The 6,271-nt window shown below is 50.2% G+C and overlaps 1 protein-coding gene across 2 annotated transcripts in view; it reads left to right on the top strand.

The window, feature by feature from the left end:
* Positions 1-826: 826 nt before the first annotated feature.
* FRYL (FRY like transcription coactivator) overlaps positions 827-6,271 on the top strand; it is a 229,735-nt gene continuing 224,290 nt past the window's right edge. For both annotated transcript variants that reach the window (XM_040966429.1, XM_040966422.1), the window contains exon 1: positions 827-1,011. The gene's annotated coding sequence lies outside the window, so the exon portion shown is untranslated. The remainder of the gene's footprint in view (positions 1,012-6,271) is intronic.

Below are 6,271 nucleotides of genomic sequence, written 5' to 3'. Positions count from 1 at the left end.
CACTTTACTCGGGAGGGACCGGCGCGACCACACACTAGGGACGCGGGGCTTCCACGCCAACTCGAGAGACGTGCAGGGGGATCCTCCAGACCCACGGCGGCGAGGCCAAGACTGGGACCTCGAGCTTTGCAGGCGCTTTTGTTCAAGCTCTTCCGGGTGGCAGACGCCAGGGGAGCCGCCGGCGGGAGCGGAGGGGACCGGGCGACGCAGCGCCGACGAGCAGCGGCCGGGATTCTCCGAGGTTTTCATCCCGCGCTCGGCCGCACGCCTTTCCCTCAGACCGCCGGACCCCAGGCTCCGGACGCCACGCTCAGCCTCGTCTCCCGTTCCCGCTGGCCTCAAACGCAGGATGCGAAGCGGCCGCTGACCCCGAGCCGCATCTAGAGGGAAAAACGCTCTGAAGACGGCGAAGTAGGGAAGAAGACTTTGCGGCTGTATTTCTCAAGCCCAGACAGGGACAGCCAGAATGGGTAAGGGGCGTGCGTCCCGGCCCAATCAGGGACACAGGAAGATGTCCTTTCACCAATAACAATAAAGTTCGCTTTCCGGAGGCGGGAGGGTGAGCCTTGACTGCCAGTTCTCCAGAGCAACGTTAGGGGAGAGGACAGAGAGTGATCAGGAGCCCAGCCAACCGGGGCCTGGGGGCGGGGCCGGGGGTGGGCGTAACCCTGAGCGGCGGCTGAGCTGGCCAGTGGAGGGCGAGAGCTGCTGTTCCTGTTGTAGGACGCTCGCCAATCAGAAAGGCGCGGAGGTGGGCGGGGCAGGCAGGGGGTGGGAAAAACTCGCAGCACCGCCGGGCGCCCGTCGGGCTCTGGGAGAGCGAGCGAGCGAACGGGCGAGCGAGAAATCCGGTGAAAATCCGAGTCGGAGGGAGGCTGGACCGCGGATCGGTTCCGATCGGATTATTTCTTAAAGGGGACGCGCCATTGTCAAGAGAACGGAGCCTGGGGCCCGAGGGCGGGGACCGGCGGCGCCTGAGGAGCGAGGCAGCGACGCTCCAACTGGGGACAGGTAGGTGTTGCCCGGGAAAGGCGCTTCATTTCACTTTCTCTTCCAGCCTGGGGCGGGCGCCGAGATGCTCGCCGGCCACCGGCCACCAGCCCCAGCGGGAGCCGAGGCGGCCGGCCCCTCGCCCGGGTGCCCTTCCTGGAGGGGCTCGGGCCGGGATGGCTGGCAGGCTGCGCCGCCCGGGCGAGGACTCCTAACGGACACCCAGTCGCGGCAGCGCCGGCTGCAACCGTAGAGGCGCCCGAGCGCCGGCGGGTCGGCGGGCAGCGCCGCGCGCCCCCTGCCCCTCGGGTGCCCGGCTCCAGCGGCGCGCGCCGCCGTCCCCTCGCGCCTCCTCGCGCGCCCGGCTTGGCTAGCGCGCCGCCTCTCGCTCGCCGACTCGCGGGAGCCGCCCCGCCGGGAGACAGGCGGCGGCCGCGGGGTGGAGGGGGGGAGGTCGGCGCGGCCTGGGCATCGCCCGCCGGGGCAGGGAAGGGAAGGCTGGGAAAGCAAACTTAGCGCGGTCCCGGGCGGTCAGGGGGCAGCGGGCACCCGCCGAGGGCGCCAGCCCTGCCCGGCATTGTCCGCCTCTTCCTTTGCTCTCGTCTCTCCGCCCACAGCTCGCGGTGGTGGGGAGGGGTGCGGACGCGGGCGCGGTGCCCGCGCAGCCCGGGGCCGGCCGCGCACCCCGGACCTGGAGCTTTCAGGAGCCCGGGTGGGTGGGCCCCCCCCACCGCCGTCCCTAGCCAGGCCTGCCCCGGGTCTCTGCTGCTGTTCCGGGTCTGGGCTCAGCACGGGCGCTGAGCTCGCCCTTGCAACTTTTGATGGAAGTTGTTGCTTGCAGGCGGCAGGTTCATTGGGCACAGTCTCATTTCCTTCGTACCAGGGAGGCTGATTTTAGGGCAGAATGGGGTCTTGATCGCCGTCAGTGTTTCCTGCCATCCCGTTTTGGTTCCTGGTTCCCTTAAATCTCATTTCTTGTGAATTTGCAATTCATTTGGGAGCATTAAGTTATCACAGATCAAGATTTGAAAGGGAAAAGAGGGAGCGAGCTGCGCGAGAGAGCGCTGGACTGTGTACTGGTAAGGGGCAAGAACTTGAGTTAGAACTAAATTTGTCTGAGCCTTTTTGAACCGTTACTCTCCGTCATTTTTGGAAGAGGGGAAATAAAAACAAAACCCACAACCAAACAGGTTGTTAGGGTCTGTCTATAGGACTAGGAAAAAAAAAATAGATGCTTTGTGGCCATATAGTTTGTTTTGAAATGCTGTTCTGCCTAGCAGGTATCTTTGGTGAAGTCGGTTTCTACTACTAAACTTACAAGCATTATGGTTAGTAGCAGCGACTTTTATTGTTGATAAAGTGAGTGTGAGAGGCCTTTTGATTTTGAGCATTATCCCGGTGCTGTACCTGCCAGTACTTGCCAAAGAAATCACAGAAACAACATGTCCCTTGTTTGAGGCCTTATATAGAAAAGGATGTTTTCATAAGCCTTCATTTTTGACAGTTTGTTCTTGTGCAATACTTTGTAGAGTACTTGCATGTGCAAGTTACAGCCATATAAACAAAGTAGCAGTGGGTGTGTTATTCTGTAGTTTTTCCCCCTCCCCCCCACTACCAAAATTAACATTCCATCCTGTCTTCTTCTCCACTCTTATTTTGTAGCATTGTTTCTCTAACAGAGTTATTTAGTTTGGAACACCTGGATTTTTTTTTTTAAGCAGCACCAACAACAACTTTGTAAAATGTTCATTGACTAGCTCACTGGTAACTGAATGGGGGAACAGGCTCAGCAATAAAAACAGAAACATATTTGGGAAACTGAAAGCCAATTTTAGGTAACATTTGAAAAGTAATTCTGGCAGAATTTAGGAAATGAAGATGCATAAAAGCATGATGGTGTGTAATCTTTTAAAAAAGATTTATTTCTTTGGATGACAGAGTGTCTGGTGTATGGGGACTGGGTGGGAGGAGAGGTAACGAGATCTGGATCTTCTGTCTGGTGATTTACCACCGGAGTAAACAGCCGGACCTGGACCAGGCCAAACTGGAGCCATGAACTGCATCCAGATCTCTTACATGGATGGCAGGGACCCAAGCACTTGGGTCATCCACTCACTGCGGTCCCACGTACATTAGCAGGAAGTTGGATCGGAAGTGGAGAACCAGCACTTCAATCTGCACCCGGCTGTGGGAAGTCAGCCTCCAGAGCTGTGGTTTCCCTTAAGGCACCAGGGTGACAGCCAGCACCCCTCCCCACAACGGTTGTCTTATCGGCATTGTAGTACCATACATTCTACATTATTTTAATCTTTTGTGTTAAAGATCTCTGGGACGATTTTAGGCAAAATTTTCTTCTTTCTGTATAGAAAATAAATGGCTCAACCAAGTTTCTAAGTTTCTGTCTTGTTTACTTACCAGCTTACTTAGACAATAGAGAAGCAAATTCCTGAGCTTTTAAAGGAGCCCATATAAAGAAAACATTCAGAAGGAATTATCTTTGAAATCTGGAGGCTGTATTTCCTGGCAAACACATTTTTCTCCTGTGTGCTTTCCACATTGTGAGGGACACATTGTTTTCAATGTGCACATGGCCAAGATGTTTCTGGAGTTGGGGACCTTCCCTTGTGTGCTTAAGCTGGGAGTGGCCTACATGTCTAAGCAGGCTCACTGGTTACCTGGTACCATTCTGGTATCCTGTAAGCGTGTTACTTTATGGCCTTGTGACAGGAAAAGACAATCATCTGTGCAGGGTGCTTGAGTACATGCATTTTTAAAAAATGAATACCTTTCTGAACAAATTGCATTGGATCAGAGAGCAGCAGTTGGACCATTGTTGAAGAAAGGCATAATCTGAGTGCTCTTTGTTCAGAAGTGTGGTTTAGTTTTACATCTGCTCCACAAACATCTTTTGTGATGGTGATTACTTCCTGTTACAAGTATTTGGGACTAAGTTTAATTTGTCCCAGGATCTGTTGAGTATCTATGTATTTCAGGAGTATGTTGGGAAGATAAGAGAAAAATGGGTGGTTTTTTGCTCTCCTCTATACAGTTTAATGGGGGAAAATTAAAGTGACAATCCTTAGGAAAAACACAGTGGGTATATATTTCATCGTAGTAACAAGTGCAAAGTGACAGTGACACAGGAATCGTATCAGCATGGTAAAGGAATATTGGAGGTGGTGGAAGCAGTCTAGGCGGGATGGGAAAGTTTTATATATATATAAATATATATATTTATTTATTTTTTGGAAAGTTTTTGGGAGTAGACTGTATATACTCATCTGTTCACAGCTTGAGGTCCTATTTTATCTGTAATATGTTTTGGGGAGACAGAGCACATGCCCTGATTTGTAACAAATCAACCTAGCAAAGGGGGACGAACCCTTTAGCCCAGCTAAATGTCACCTTGTTGGCAAGTTCTTCCTCTGTCTCCTAATCAGAAGTGATTGCTCTTTCCTTTTGATCCTGTAAAATCCTCTTACAGCTCAAGCTAGTGTCCAGTTGTTGCTTACAGTCAAGTTAGGAGCCATTTGCCTTTGTTAGACTGTGGAGATTGGTGAAAGCCTTTCATGGAAATTGAAGCCCTGTCGTTTGAATAAGTATTTAATCTGTTTATTTAAAAGGCAGGTGTATCTCTGTGTCTGTGTGTGTGTCAAAGAAAGGGGGGGAGGGATAGAGGAGAGAGAGAGAGAGAGACTGATTTTCCATTTCTGATTTGCTCCCAAATACCTGCAATGGTGGGGCTGAGCCAGCTGAAGGAAGGAACCTGGAATTCATTCTTTGACCTCCTTGTGAGTAGCAGGGTGCCAAGTGCTTGAACCTCCCAGTACTGCTGCCTCCCAGGGTACACATTAGCAGCACTGGATCCCAAGTACTTGAGCAGTTTCATTGATCTAAACAGAAAGCCCATCTGCAAACAGGCAGCTGCCTCACATCTCTGTTCATTAGCAATTTTTGTTTTTAATGGTTTACCCACTCTGTGAGTCCTATATTGGTTATGGAGGTTAAGAGGAAGCCTATGACTCATTTGTTTGCTTAATGTTCTGCACAGCCTCTTCCAAAGTATCCTAGCAAAGAAACCTGGTGTTCCCCAGGAGGTGAGCCAAGGCCAAGTGGAGTCTGCTAATCAGACCTGGGAGCCCCCAAATTGTTTTCTGGGATCAAAGCATAGCTATTGCTATGGGTCAGAATATTTCTGAAATGCTACAAAAATGCTGTCTTTCCTCATAGTGACCATTTCAAAGACCACCATTGTGAGACTACATCTGTAGCTTAGCAGATAATTCCTATTGTGCTTGTAGAGCAACATATTCTTCTAAGCTCAAACGCTATCGAAATAGATGACTTTGACAAGACTTGTGTTTTTTTCAAAGAAAATAGTTATGTTGAGAAACTAAGTTTGGTGTGAAATATTTTTCTTTTTTCCAGCTTGGACCTCTCGACCCCTTCTTCCCATTTGGTCTGTGTGTGTGTGTTCTGAAAGGGCGCCACAGAAGGCTGCTGGTGAGGGGGCAGTCGGGCCAGAGAGGAGAGCTGACCAAGGGACAGACGCCGTGGAGTTTGATGTAGCAATCAAAATTTTTCAAGTTGTGTGAATATTTTTGTTTTTTAAATATCAGTTTTCTTGAAATTCATGTACCATTTAATTCATCTATTAAATTATAACAGTCCAGTGGTTTTTAGTATTTTAGTACATGGGAGAACTTCAAAATGTTCGTGGAAAATGGAATGGAAAGCTTTATTTTGGTGGAGATATGCTGAAATTCATATTTATTCAAAATTTGTATTTTCATGCATTTTTTGGGAAAACTCCTCAGCTTTTAGTTCTGCCTTTGACAAGCTCTTTGATGCACCATCAGATTCCAGGCTTGGCCATCATTTCCACAGTCAGTTTTGGATCTTTTCCATCACCCCCCCCCCATACTACCTTGTCCTCTAGGCTTAGGCAATCTCTGATCTACATTTGCCTATCCTGAATATTTCTTTTCAAGATTTATTTGTTTTTAATTGCAAAGTGAGATATACAGAGAGAAGGAGAGACAGAAAGATCTGTCTTCTGGCTTACTTCCCAAGTAGTTGTCAACAACCAGACTGAACCAGTCTGAAGCCAGGAGCCAGCTTCTTGGTCCCAAGGCTTTGGGCTGTCTCAACTGCTTTCCTAGGCCACAAGCAGGGAGCTGGATGGGAAATGGAGCAGCCATGATACAAATTGGCCCATATGAGATCCGAGCGAGTGCAAGGCAAAGACTTTAGCCCCTTGGCTATCATGGAGGACCCTCAG

The sequence above is a fragment of the Ochotona curzoniae genome, unplaced genomic scaffold (assembly GCF_017591425.1).
Source record: "Ochotona curzoniae isolate NIBS_2020 unplaced genomic scaffold, NIBS_Ocur_1.0 scaffold_4505, whole genome shotgun sequence".
Lineage (NCBI taxonomy): Eukaryota > Metazoa > Chordata > Mammalia > Lagomorpha > Ochotonidae > Ochotona > Ochotona curzoniae.
This window is presented reverse-complemented; position numbering and strand designations above follow the sequence as displayed.